At 27.7% G+C, this 15,964-nt stretch overlaps 1 protein-coding gene across 5 annotated transcripts in view; it reads left to right on the top strand.

The window, feature by feature from the left end:
- The window catches only part of cnc (NFE2 like bZIP transcription factor cap-n-collar), a 281,683-nt gene that overhangs the window by 69,310 nt on the left and 196,409 nt on the right, over positions 1–15,964 (top strand). The gene's annotated exons all lie outside the window — the stretch shown is intronic.

Below are 15,964 nucleotides of genomic sequence, written 5' to 3'. Positions count from 1 at the left end.
ACTGCTTGGTGTTAAAGGAATATAACAGTGTATTGTACGAAGTGAATATAAAATTAGTGACGAGAGGCGAAATTTACTGAAAACGAAAAATTCTAGAACTTCATGAATCCCTCTAGTGACGATTATGGAAAGTATAATGCTTCCGTGAAACATTCAAATGTAGATTCAACATGAAACTTTAACAACATTGCAGGATAGACAACAAATTTGGTCGATGTTTATGACATTCGGCAGTTGTTTTTTTGTAGATTTTTGGATGCAAACTTTGAATCGTATGAAAAATTTGACATGGAAGAACCGACGTTAAATGTGCACGTTTTTGAAATTGTAAACAAGTAGATGATGTATAGACAGTTATGTTCATTTATTTATTTTCAAGGGTTACATTTTGGTAAAAATATTTTAATAATTTCATAAACTTGAAACAAAATATTTGAAACTTTTTCTATCCACACATTGTTCTAATATCAATATATAATTAACAGGAATATTATTATTTATGTAAAATGTCTAATCCTTTGATTAAAACTATGAAAGTTATTAATAAACCAGGGGAATTATTGCAAATGTATATTTTTAAGTTTATTTTTAACTTTGTGGATCTCATATATTTTCCGCAATTTTTTCGTACCATTATGAAATCAAATTAAAAATTTTCTAAAAATATCAGGAATTTATAAAATTCCAAGACTATCAACGAAACATTCGAATAATTATCAACGCAAATCAATTCTGTTTTAAGCAAATTGAAGTTGCAGTAGTATTGTGTAATATTCGGAGATTTAAACTTCTTTTTTCCGATAAATAGCACCGACCTTTATTTAATAATTTGGGAATAACAATTATTGTTTATTAAAATTTAAATCGTAGCTCACTCTTGATTTAATATATTATGATAATTTAATAGTTGCATATTTTGTAAAGTTTAAAAAGATAACAGTTTTGATTATTCAGAAGTTTGGAATTTTACTAGCTTTATGAATTACAAATTTAAATAATTTAATAGTATAATAACTTGATATAAATAGACATAATGTATTCATTTTTTATGACAATTTATACGTACAAAATAAATATACTGATACACGTGTTATTTAAGTAGAGTTTTATGTCTTCTATAATCTCTGTTATGGTTCATAATTGCTATATTAATACAGTTTAAACATCACCAGATAATTTTTAATAACTTTACAATTACATAAAGGTTTTATGTAACATTATTTCGAAAGTCAATTTTTTTGGTTGCATGACACAAAGTAATGCTTGGTATCTTTATTTTCTTTTACTGTTATCACAACTTCCAATTTTCAAAAATTAATAGTATCTTAATCTTTTGATAACTTGCAGGAACATTTAATTAATTTTTTATTTTAAAAATAAAAAGTAGCAGATTTACTTCTGCTATCATTATCGTCAATAGAAATATAACTTTATAGTTATATACCGATTGTTAGATACCTTCAGAAATGAAATTCGTATAAAAGCCTCAGTTGAAAATCTTTAAATCGTTGCTGCAAATAATTAATGACATGACACGATTAACGTATTGAGATATTAATTAATTTAAATAATAACACGCTAAAACGATTGTTTCATTTAAATATATTTAACAATGTGGTCAAAGTGGAACAACAAATATTTTTATTTATATTTCCAAATTATTTGAAATATTATGAGTTAAAATGATATTTTCTGTGGAAAAACACATGATATATTGTAAAGGAGTAAAATTTACTTCTTAAATTTTCATTTTCTAAATAAATGTAAAAGTATAACAGTTTGGTTGTTTTTGGAGTTCTTACTTTTATTATTAAAACATATTTAAATATTTATACTATGTTTATACTAATTATGTTACATAATTTGGGACAGTTTGAACAAATTTAATTAAAAGTTCAATTTTATCAAACAAATATTACTGTTTCTATGTGCCACATTTTCAAAGATAAAATTCCACATATTTTTTTCCGGCAAACTAAATTTAAAATTTTAAACACTGATAATGAGATATATTGTATTTCTCATTTAAAATTTGATATTTAAGTTCATGAAATGAAAGTTCGCAATTTATATTTGTAAATGAAAAATGCTTTTCTTTTTAAATTAATCTTAAGTCTTTTTACTATTTATTATCATGATATTGTTATAATATTTATTATCAACAATTTTTGTGTTCTTTACAAGTATCTTTTGATAATTGTTTTTTGTAATATCAGTAACTGATATTTATTTTATCGTAATTAACAGAAATTTCTGTTAGGTCTTCCATGTATCTGCTGTTACATTTTTCGATGAAATAACGAACCACTAATAAATAACATTGCAATTAAAAAATTATAATAATCCCTATTTAATCTAACATGTAAGATAAATCAGTAGAAAGAACATATCTGAACATGTTTATTTGCAGTAATTAGAAATATTAGCTGTCAAAAATTATATGGTATTGAAAGAATTATAACAGCACTAATTATTTCATGGACGATGAATCTAAAAACTTTAATGTCAACCAAATCGTGTAACTTCGTTTTTAAAAACAAAGGTGCAAATTTCTTCTTTTTAACGGGAGTACGTATCATTTGTTTATGCAAATTGATGCTTTGAAATATTCAGCACAAAAACGTAGTAAACTAAGGTCATAAAATTCAATAATTTACCAATATTTAAAATTTTTGTATAAAATTTCTAAAGAATTATCTTAGGAACCATTGATCTTAATATCATATTTGAATACTCGCTTTTGCAGAATGAATAATTAATTAACATAAAAAATATGTAGTTCCATTTGGTAAAAAGGAAATGTGACCTTTCCTTCGTTTTTATCGTATTTCCTTCGTGCGTTTATTAAAATACTGTAATATTGATAATATATTAATAGCATTACTATGTTTTTGCCACTACGAAACCATAATTTAGGTGAATAAACTATTTACACATTTCCACATATTTACATTTTATTGGATGTTCTCTATTTCGTGATTCACTTGACATATTTCAACAAATGGAAGCTATCAATTATGCAAAATTAAGAGCTACGTTCTAATACATTTGTGACTCACTGTGTACAGGCGCCGATAATATTTACATATCCAGTGTGAATAGTATCATCAATGAATAGAACGATTAAGTTCATGTAAATCAAATATTTTTCGCCACTGTTAGTGACTCACAAGTAATATCTGCTTGTAGCAGTTTTAACAAATTTTACTTGAATGCATCCTGAAGTAATTAAATTTGAAATTATTAATAATTGTTAAAAATAAATAATAATTATAGTTAATTGTTAATAATAGATTCTAGGAATTAATCTTCCAAATGCATTATTTTTACAAAAAGAAAACCTGAATTTCTTGACATTTTAATTTTGAGTTGTGAAACTGAGCATCTGATATTTACTCAAACAATTTTTTGAATAATTTTCGCTATGAAGTTCTTCAAGAATACTTATATATATGTTGGCGTTTAGTTTGTTCTTAAATCGATCAACCACAGATTACATGTCTGGATGTACATTAATAATATTGATAATGTTGATTCATTGTTTATGTATATTAAAAATTCATTACAGATTCATTTATATAACTGTTACAAATTTAAAATAAGATGAATATAATTACATCAAAAGTTATCCCTAAAGAGGCTAATTAACCAATAGTTTTGTCTATAAGAATAAAAAAATATCGTTAAAATTTCGAATAGATATGTATGTACAGTAAATTCTCGTTATATTACCACCGACAGAATTATACAGTTTGAAAATTCTCAAATTTGACAATACATGGCTGGTTATAAATTTCTTTTTATGTATTACAGCTTTCCTATATTCAATATCCTGTGAGGATTTGAAATGTGAAAGTCCCTACAAAAGTGGCAATATAATGAATATCTGTAGTTTCCAAGAGAAATGTTCATAAACTTTCATATGATTTTGTGTTTAACAATTAGACCTCTCCCTGAAATTGCACAGAACAAAAATGTGTAAAATTTATATCGTTGCTGCTAAGCAAAGATCGGTAATAAATAAATTAATTAATCGTGTTCAGATTTAAACATATAAACAAATGCGTTATGTATTAATATGGACATATATTACGCGTTATTTGTCTTAAAAATTGTTTTGTTATTTTTTATTCGTTACAACAAAATTTTATGGTCAATCACACTGTTACGTGTATATCATTAAAAAATAATTTTTCAACATTTTTATTTATCAATATTACAACTAAAATCAGATGCAAGATTTTTACTTCCTTTTTTTCCATACGATTATAAATAATAACTCTCTCTTGTTATTTAAAAATCTTTGTACTATTGTACTTTGTTACAACAATAATTAACCATGTGTCATAATTTTTCAAGTAAAAGAATAAAATTATTTTTACATTGTGACGATACACTAATTGGTTCAATTAGTCTCGACACGGAATTTCATTTAATATTTGTATCGAACGTTGCACAACAGTTAGTCATTACTTGTACACTGCTCAAAAGAAATATGGCATAGGAAAATTTTAGGCAAAAATTGGCCAAATTTGACTGATGATAACTCCGTGGAAAAGCATTGCAAATGTATGGTCTTTTTTTTAAATTAAAGCTTGAGATCTCTACTTTAAGACTCTGTAGTTTGATTTTAGATTTGATGCATCCCTACCACAATAACACCGTAAATGTGAGGTCATGTTTGCAATATTGAAAATTACAAAGTTTGACGAAATGCATGGACTTGCCACATTTTTTGTTGGTGATACTGTTTACAGCAGCATAAAGTCCAAACTTTTATCTTTAATTTCCAGTATGCGAAAAACCGCTACCATTTTTTCCGCAAAGATACAGAACTTTAAAGAAACCCTTGCATTTATGGCATATACCACCGGCATTAGCATTACCCGATATGCACCTCGGAGAGGTTGATGGACAGATTTTGTACATCATATGGCTCTGACAAGAACCTTTTTTTGTGTGTATTTGTGTGTTGTATCGAATTGAATTGCAAAATTCGAGAATGATTCTCAGCGAGGCTTCTCGACGATAATTCATACACACACACAGATACTCACACACAAATTCCCAATTTCCTTTTTCAAGCTTGCAATGCTTTAAAAACTTCTAAATCTTCAAACTCACGAATTCCCACATTTTCAAATTCTCAGATTCTCAGATTCTAAAACTTTTAAATTCTCACAATTTCTATATCCTCCAATTTACAAACCTTGAAATTACCAAACTGTTAAATGTACAAAATTTTGTAAAATAAACGTACCAGTAAATCAGTTTTTAAAAAATATAAAAAAGTAGATTTTTATAAGTTGTGCACTTTTGATGAATGTGAACTTCAGATGTCACGACATTCATCACTTAACTTTTAAAATATTTACATGTGAAGTGAAGCATGCTTACTAATAACGGGCATCTAAATTCACTAATATAATATGCCATTATATTTCTATTTCCATAACGTCTTCATTAAGAGTAGCTGTTCAGGTGAAAACGTTTACACGTCGTGAAAATTTCGCAATTGAAATACATTTTCTCTAATATAAGTGGTCAACTACTGACGAACAAAGAATCAATTACTAAGTTTTTAATTTTTAAGATCTTAGGATTATCTTCATAAGATCTTTTTAAGATCTAATTTTTAAGATTGGTCAACTCTTGAAGCATTTACCGAATTTTTAAACATACTTTTCAAATTTGTATAACAACCTTTTTTAAAAAATGGTGTTACATAATCTGGAAGGCTTACAAAATGTCTCCAAGCATCGGATCTTGTTATTTAATGACAGAGCAAACGGTGACCATTGTCCATGTGGAAGATTTCTCTTAACTTGCCATCTAGTACCATTACCTTAATAATGACATAATTTTAAGACTGTTTTTTGTAATCAATCACATGTTTTATCTTGTCTTATTACATTTATATGTTAGTTATAATACTGAAATTGTCTTCAAATTTCTCTGTTAAAGACTATGAAAACGTTTTCGATTTACAGAGATTCTTACGTGATCTAATATAGAAAGTTTTTCGTTATGTATATTAAATGTTATAGTACATAAGTTTTTACAAAAACATAATTTATTTCATTGCAATTTTAAGGCGAACATTGTGAGGTTGAGAAGCTACTTCGTTAACTAAACATAACTACTACGTAGATATCTAAGCTGCTAACGTGTTGATACAATATTCCCAGTTGTTATATTTTATCTTGTACCACTTAACACTTGCGTAACTATCTATAATATCTTTTGAAATGCTTAACGTGCTGTTCAACATGCGGAAACGATAAACACGGACGAAGCTATTGTCCGCGTTATACAAGATGGCTAACGAAAGCAATGCAAGTCTTATTGACTTAACAGACAACTAATTTGAATATTGTGCAATTTTTAATAAATACATTTTGTTTCCCTTTAACATTTACTTAGAGGACACGTGCTAAATTAATCATCACGTCATATACTTCGGAATATTGATGATATTAATAGTACGGATAATATTGATAATATTGATAATATTGATAATACTGATAATATTGCCATTATTGATAGTATTAATAGTATTGAAAATGTTAACTTTATAATATTAATACTTTTGCATATTCATAATATTAATATAATTGATAATACTGATAATATTGATACAATGGATAGTATTAATAATATTGATAATATTGATCAATCATTATTGATCAATATAATATATTATTGTTACTCATTAACAATTAGTGTAGCATTTGAAAAATGGAAATAGAAAATTCAGTAAATATTAGGTATACAAATGAATAATCCAATTTTTCTGCTTCATTCAAGGTTTATTTTAAAAGTTACTAAATTGAATTGTTCAATCAAAGTAGTCGCCATTTCTTTCTATAACTTTAAGCCATCTTTCTGGTAGCTGATGAATTCCATCTCGGAAGAATGTTACGTCTTTAGACGCGATGAAGTCGTCAAGGCATTTTCGGATCTCGTCCACTGATTGGAAGTGCATATCAGATAAGGCGTGTTGCATCGACCGGAATAGGTGATAATCTGACGGAGCAGTGTCCGGTGAATATGCCGGGTGCTGCAAAACATCCCATCCAAGACTCATTATGACATCTTTTGTATTGGAAGCAATGTGTGGCCTCGCGTTGTCGTGCAACAGTTTCACTGGTCGTTCTCCTTTGCCAGTATACGGTCGTTTTCTTTCCAATGCTTGACTCAAGCAGATTAATTGTCGCTGGTAGCAATCTGCAGTAACTGTTTCACCTGGTTCTAACAACTCATAGTAAAGCACGCCCTTGATATCCCAGCAAATGCATTAATTTTATAACAGCTTAAAATAATTTGGATTATTCATTTGTACACCTAATACTATTTTTTTAAAACTTGCTTTTTGCTTATAAAAAGGGTGTCTAATGTAGAGGTTAGTAACTTTGTATTGCAATATTGTTACAATTATTCGTACTTTCTCTAACGTTGTAACATTTACAACATTTGAAACATTTGTTTATTATTTATGAAACATTTTTGGTCTGGAAATATTTTGTCCATGAATTATCTGCTATAATTTTAACTGCAAATATCTTGAAAAATGAAAAGTTGTTTTTTCCAAAATTTATTCCCAATACTTACAGTAACGTTTTCCAATTCGCGGTTTTTATAAGAAACATTTACAATAATTGAAACATATTTGATCATTTTCTCTATGAATCATGTAGACTAATTTTTATCTGTCAACCTTGTGGAATTATTTTGTCTATAAAGATCTTGATAAATAAAAAATTGCTTTTCTAAAAAATTTATCTCTGGCACTTACAGATCTGTAAAGTTGCATTCTTTGTTTTATCAAAATAGTTCGTCGATAACGCTGATTATTATAGATTGGTTACAGCACACGTACGTGGATTGTTCTTATTTGAGATTGAAATTTGTCTGACACGAGAAATAACTGTTTTTCATGCAATCGTGGTGGAAATCTTATGTCGCTTCATTAAACAATCTGCAGATTACTCTCGAAGTGTCTCGTTTGAATAATTAAATTACTTTTTCTAACGTTCCACTGACTAATCTTGTAAGAGCTCGTAACAAGATAATACATGTAGAAAACAAGCTTATACATTATATGTCGTTCGAAAATCATGAAAATAGAGATTTGATCGAATTCCTAAGGTATATGATCAATTCACGGAAGATATTAAAATAACACTCTTCTATCCTTTCGCGAGTTCACTAAGGTTTTCCTTTTTTATACTTGTGCAAAAACGACCGGATAGTTTCATTAAACTGTTCCTCAGATTCGAATTCGGTCAGTGTTTGATTTTTTTTTATATTTGAACTCATTCAGATATAGAATGACGACCCCACAGAGTTGTTATTTTAACATCTTCCATGAATTGATCATATGCCTTAGGGATTTGATCAAATCCCTATTTATATCATATCCCTGTGATGTACCTATAGATTGTGCATTATAAGTGAACGCTAATTCGAGATCTATTCATGATTTCTTGTACTTGCAATTATCGTAAACGGTTAATCGATTCTCAACCAGAGATACGCGTATCAATAAAAAGAATACATAAATAAAACTGGGAAATGCTTTTTGTTACTGCTTCTTTAAACGTATAGCCTGCTAATTATAGTACTAAAGATGTAGTATAAAAGGAAATTGTATTAAAACTTTACTATAGTAAGGAGTAATAATAAAATTTTAAAAGCTGTAACCACACAATTTATTATCACGATAGTAACAAATTGCTATGTATACATCGTTATCAACGTATTTAGTAATAATTTGCATGACCTAAGACAATTGTCCATACATGACATAATGTTAAGGTGAAGTGGGGTAAGCTCGTAAACGGGGCAAGTGCATATACAGGCTATTTTTATTATAATATGAGTGAAATTTCTCCATTTAGTATAGACTACTTGCATAATGCAGTAAAAAGCATTTTATAGCAGATTTGTTAATAATTCTGCTTCTGCCTCATTGCACATGAAATAAAGTTTTAAAGTACTTTTAACTTTAAATTACACTCTTCCCCATTTTTGGGGGAAGTGCAGAGTAGTTGACGTTTTAGACAATTTCCTATCAAAATCAAAATGTACCAGGAAAACAAAGGTCCTAGTTAATATTAATTAAATAGTAGTAATTGTGCAAAGCGTTCGATATCGATAGCGTTAAGTATTTACATTTAGCAGACTGAAAATACTTACGTTTAAATACCAACTTTTCAAAAACCAGTCTGCACTTACCCCACTTCACCTTATAGACATAGAAGTGAAATTTTGGTACGTGATCTTCATTCGATGGCTAGGGACTGTAGTCGTAAGGATAACTGGGTACCCTACAAAAAAAGGTCTAATGTTCAAAATCAGTTGATGTTACCGTCCAACTTCTGTTTGCTACCTGAGTCAAGAACAAGAACCTTAATATGTCTTCTTGTGCTTCTTTCATTTTGTTATGGGAAACGAATCACCTACGTTTTGGGGAAAACCCATCGACGCGTCTTACGATGCCAAGGTCAGGATAACCAGGTTCCACATGATCCCGTTACCATCCTGGTCACACACACAAAATATTCATATCTAGCTCAGGTTTAGGTTTAGTGACCGAATACTCCGAGTATGATTTTTGGAGCCCCTGGCGAGAAATTGATGCGCTCCAGCGATCCTTGTTTATCATATGTTGTTTTGATCAGGAGAGACAAGGATAGTAAATATTCAGTTTTTGAAAATGTGAAAAATGCGATTTCGCTTTGTCAGAATCCTGAAGCCAAAAAACAACGTTTCGTCATGATTTTATTTTGCAAAATACTCTTTGTAGTTTAATCTAAATTAGTAAAAGTTTGGCATAAATTCTTTTTTTCTATCGAATGACATATCATAATTCGAACTTATTTAAGGTCACTCTTCATCGTCTTAACTGAATACATCATTTAACATTTACTATTTTTAAACATATAGTGATTAGCACGTTAAGTTCAAACTTTATTTCAAAAGATCAGATTTATTATGCCAGTTTGTATTTTACATCAAAGGCGTGAAAATTTATTTTGATAATAGAACAAAATAAAACACAATGTTAACATATTTATTGCTATAAACAATATAAAATATGGTAGCAATAACCTGACACGTAATTCTTTTGTATTACTGTGAGAAAAAAGTAACTCAAACAGATATCAAAATACACAATGTATTACACGCTTATCAATTTCGCCAGCTGAAAAAAAATGAATCAACATTCAATAAGAATATATTCAATTGATAGTTCTTATAAATTTATACTGAAATTGTCAAAATAGATGAATTTTTAAAAAATTAAATTTGAGAGAACTCTAAGTTCTGCCTTTTCGTTATATGTAGGTTTTTAACAAAGTATCCCAATAAAATTCTGTGTTATCAAATAATTCGAAAACTAAAATGACAAAAGTCTGTGTTAACGTTATGTTAATTATTTTGAACAAATGTACAAAACATTCATCATTAACATTAACCAACGTTTTTTATATCATCACGTTCGTTGTTAATATTCAAAATATATACATTTTACTGTACCTGTATTTAGAAAAATAAAAATCGACAGCCTAAATTTTCGTTCGTTTCGCATTTTGCCAGGAAATCATTTTATTGTGCGTTATACCAACCATACTACGTTCTTCCTTGAAAACGATATTTGTTCTAGATTAGATAAAGACCGTCAGAACTTTGATATTAAGTATCTATCATGTCGTTAACCGTCTACACAGGAACTGTACTGATATCAGCTATAACGTGCAATATCCAGATTTATCAATAAACCTCGTATATTTATGCGCTTATGACATAAGGAAGTGTGTAACAGACCTGAACTTCATGGGTGTCTTTTAAAACCTGATAAATCAATTCTGGTCACTCACGAATCATCATAAACACTTGTATGATCATTCAACATTATCTAACTTCCAAATAACACGTAACTGTTATTAACCTTCTACAGCAATAGAGCACTTAATTGTCACTAATTTTTCGCAGTAAAAAAGATATGGTTAGGTTAGGTTATTAACTTTTCACTGAAAGAATACGTAATTGTTAGTTAACTTGTATTGCTATTTAAGTTCTGTGAAATCAAATATTGGATCTATAAGAATATTCATATTTGGAATGAATATTTTGTAATATAATTGGCTACAGTATGGAAATTAGATGCTGCTTAAAATTCAATTCCAGATATTGTTTACAACTTTCACATTTCGTCTTTGCAGTAAAAATATTCTTCAATATTGGTATATCGAAAACTTGAAAGTTTACAAATTTTGGAATTTGGGATTTGAAAGATCAGAAATTCAAAAATTAAAACGTTTGACTCCCAGTTTTTTAATTTCGGAATTTGAAAATTTTGAGATTTAAAATTTATAAATTGAATGTCTTCCAATTTGTGAATTTAAAAATTCTTAGATTTAAAATTAAATAATTAATGATGTAGAAATTTAAGAATTTGAAAAATTAGAAATCCCTGAATTGTAATAATCTTCCGCAGTAAAACAACACGTAGATCTTACCAACTTTTCACAGCAGAAAAGTACACAATTATTATTAAATTTTCACATAAAAAAAATACGTAATTGTTATTAATCTTTCAAAGAAAGAAAAACGCTTAATTATTAAAGATCATTTAACAACCGAAGCATTATCGCTTCAAATTTTGTGAAAATGAAAAGACTGAAGCATTAATAATCTGATAATATTGTTGTTGTTATGATTACATGTAATCTTTAATTTCAGCTTGGGATGACTTTCAGTTTCATCTATACGTTATCCGAAGTTTTAAACTATTTTTAAACTGGTAGTTTCGTGATCATTTGATCATTTTCAGTCGAAGCAGAGTTTCAAACTGTTAGTTGAATTTTCTTATTCTTTTCTATTCTATGTGCAACTAGTAACAAATATTCAACTTCATCTACCTTTCAGTAGAACTATGATTAGCCAAAGATGCATAAAATGTAATTTAGCTTCTTTACCTTAGCAATAAAAAGTAATTAATACGACAGAATGCGATAAAATACGATAAAATTTGACAAACTCCAGCACTAATGTATGATAACAATTTAATCATATGTAATCTATCTTAGCGAACATGTTCTTATAGTTCACATTTTGATAAAAGAAGCTGTAATGAACTTTCATTATATTGCCGTAATTGCGTTTATTCTTATTGGTAGCGCGAAATACTGCTGATATAAAAATTGTTTAATTTATTTTGCAAATTATGCGAGTTTTTTAGTTCTTTTGAATTAAATTTATTTTGAAAATTTTCAAAAATATGTACGGAATTGTTTTACAAAAATAATTTGAAATTCTACTAATTATTTGAAATTGACCGATTTCGGAATATTATGAAAGTTTGAAAATCAGTGATTATATTTAATTAATTGATTATATGTGTTATTGTGCTTTTTTGACTTGATGAATAATCTACGTAAATTATGTAGAATAATATTTAATAATTAGAAAGATTAATGAAGTTTATTAGCAAAGTATGATTAGTTATAATTAATTAAATGCAACACAAATGGAACTTCACGAATTACAAATTTCTCATGTCTTTATCTCACAATCTCTCACGAAGCAATGCCCTCTTTTCTTTGCTCCCAAAAGATTCGATCACGCTAAAAAGACAATCTTACAATCTTCTAGCAACCTTCATTACATGCAAACTTCAATCATACCATACGCAAGCTTCATTCATATTATGCACCCATGTCGATCATACAATTACATAGTACATACACACACACATACCACAATTATATATCTGTACTTATTCTTTCTTCTTCAGTGGTTGTTTGCAAATTACTATATTCATATCACCACTCGTAGTATAATGAATTTATGAATATGTAGATATTTTAGGTTTGTTTTAATTTTAGGTTAGGTTGACTCTGAATATTCATACATTTGTAAGGAATTAAAGTCTGCTAAATATACAAAATCATATTGTCTATAAATTGCGAATCTCGTAAACTATCTAATTTGTTCAACCGCAGATGCAGATACATTAGAAAGACAAGAAACGGTCGCCATAATTCCTGCCAATTAGCGTTTAATTAAAAAAGACCATTAAGTTTTGTTGTTCATTGCTTTTTTTTGTCAGAATTCATATTCTTGTGTAAACGTTATACTTATACTACCAACAGATACATTTTCTTGTACATTAGTTAATGTATATGTATACTTAAAAATGTTTTAAATCATTTTTAAGCAAATTTTGAAGTAGAATTTTAAGTAATATTTTAAAATTTTCAAGTAAAATGTTTGAGTTTTAAACTAAAATTTTTAAGTAAGATTTTGTACTAAAAGCAGATCATTGGTTTTTATTCAATAGAATTAAAATTAGATGAATTTTTCTGGTATTATCAAATAACAATTTTATTTTACATCCTTTTGATGTTAATTTTAGATTCGTTCAATTTCGAATTTAAGTAAATTGTAGTTTTGCAAATTTTTCATTTAAAACTAAATTGCAACGAACAATCAATTTTCTACCAATTTGTAAATAGAATTCTTGTGAAAGCATATATGAAATTTACTGTATGAATTATATTATTTTAATAATTTTATATTTTGTTCATATTTTGTTATTTATGACAACTGAAATTTTAGAAAAGAACATAAATGATTAAATCTGAAATATCTTTCTAAAAGAGACCCAAAAACACCATCAAAATGTTAAATAAATATTTAGTTCAAAATTTCGCTATTTCTTTTCCGATTTACTGTTTTCATAGTTAAATATTAGATTCTCAAAACTAGTTTTTCATTTCACAAATATTTACTTCACGTGAACATATAAAAGACATTTACTTATAATAAGATCTGATTAATTTCTTTTTAATCATTTCTGAAGTACTGCATGCATAACATTTGTATATAAATTTTATAATTTATATTTGCAGAAATCTCTAAGCTGCAGAGCTCTGAACTCATACATTTCTTAAATTATTTTATTTATTTTTTCTTATTTTATTTATTTTCTTAAAATGTTTCGGCGGTTCGTTATAATCGTTTAAAAGTAGTTTATAAAAATTATTGTTAAAAAACTACAGCATTTTTTATGTAAATCTTTATTGGATTATGAACTGTTGGTACACTTTGGAAATTCGACTTTACCAAAGTAAGATAAAGGAATTTATTCGTTGCGATTTTTGGTAAGATGCCTCTCTTGGTCTTTAGTATTCGCGTGGTTCCAATAGATGGCGATAAAGTGTACAAGATATTGTAGATTCCTATATTAACAGGATCTCGTAAACTGAAATATCAACAAATTATAAAATATTAACCTTTAAAGTATCAATTTTTATAAAATAAAAGTTGTTATTAACACTCGAATTTATGTTCTGAGAGATACATGCAATAACTCGAAACTGGATTAACATAAAATGTAATAGTAGTGCAAGCATCGCTAAAACGAGTTCTTTAATTTACACGCAATGTATGGGTTTCGAACATATTAAAAATTTGAATGACTGTGTCTACAAAATCGAAAGTAACTCATAGTTATTGTATTCATAGTCTTTATAAAATAATATGAACATTGCTTTTAATATAAAAGGTAAATTGTAAGCATATTCGTGCTCTCGTACTTTGTTATAAAATAACAAATGCGACGATGTATTGTTCAAACTGAACAAAATTGAAGTTAAAAATATTTTATTCATTATTTCAAAATATGTTCATTTATTAAAATGTTGGGTAAAGTACTTACAGATTTTACTAACAATAAGTTACTGAATACATAGGTACATGAATATTTTTATTTCTAAATATGAAATATAAGTTTATGATCATTTATTCCAATAAAGAAAAAACTGTAATTAACAATAAAATAACAAGAAAGTACCACTTTTAATTTATATAATTTCAAGAAATTACAATGATCAGTATACAGGGTGTTACCTGTAACGCTACTTACGATTTTTCTCCCACTTGCAATCACCCTACGAAAAAATGTTTAAAACAATATTTGCAAGGTATAAAGTGCACAATAGATATTAGTAAAGCAAATTTTGAAAACCGTTTGTTCTCTTGACAAAGTCAAGGTCACCTTGGGTTTTTTAAATAGGAACATACATTTTTTTTTATTCATAGCTTTAGAGGACGTCGAGACGAATTCGAAACATATATTACATTATATTTTTATTAACATATTACTCGATTTACAGAAGTGAAAAAGTGAAGTAAAAGACTGGAATATTATGTGATGGAAGGCGACATATGTTACATTTTGAACATGTAATTAAATAAAGTGTATTTTTCTTATATTCTAGTCGCGTGTTTACATTCAGTGATCTCTTTGGAACCAAATAATGGTTACCCTACCAAAGTCAAAAGCTAAGTACTTTACATTTTTCCACTTCTGTAAATCGAGTAATATGTTAATAGAAATATAATGTAATATACGTTTCGAATTCGTCTCGATGTCCTCTAAAGCTATGAATAAAAAAAAATGTATGTTCCTATTTAAGAAACCCAAGGTGACCTTGACTTTGTCAAGAGAACAAACTGTTTTCAAAATTTGCTTTACTAATATCTATTGTGCACTTCATACCCTGCAAATTTTATTCTAAACTTTTTTTCGTAAGGTGGCTGCAAGTGGGAGAAAAATCGTGAGTAGCGTTACAGATAACACCCTGTATGTAGATGGTAATATCACCAAAATATAATTTTCATCATTCTTTTTTGTAGATACTTATGCTCCGCTAGAAATTCATTTACTCAAAGTCTAACTAATTAACATTCAATGGTTAACATATTGTGTAAAGATTCTTAGGCGTTAATTAAGCCTACATATGTTCGATAAACTAAATACCTTTAATTATAGATAAGCTAAATAATTTTAATTTTAGAATTGTCTAAAATCATTCCAAACTCCAAAAATGAGTACTTTTGATCGATCATATTTTTATAGAAATTGGACAATATTAATTATATAGTACAAATT

Source organism: Megachile rotundata, chromosome 9 (assembly GCF_050947335.1).
Source record: "Megachile rotundata isolate GNS110a chromosome 9, iyMegRotu1, whole genome shotgun sequence".
Taxonomy (NCBI): Eukaryota; Metazoa; Arthropoda; class Insecta; order Hymenoptera; family Megachilidae; genus Megachile; species Megachile rotundata.
Note: the sequence above shows the minus strand (reverse complement) of the source record. Positions and strands in the feature narration are given on the sequence as shown.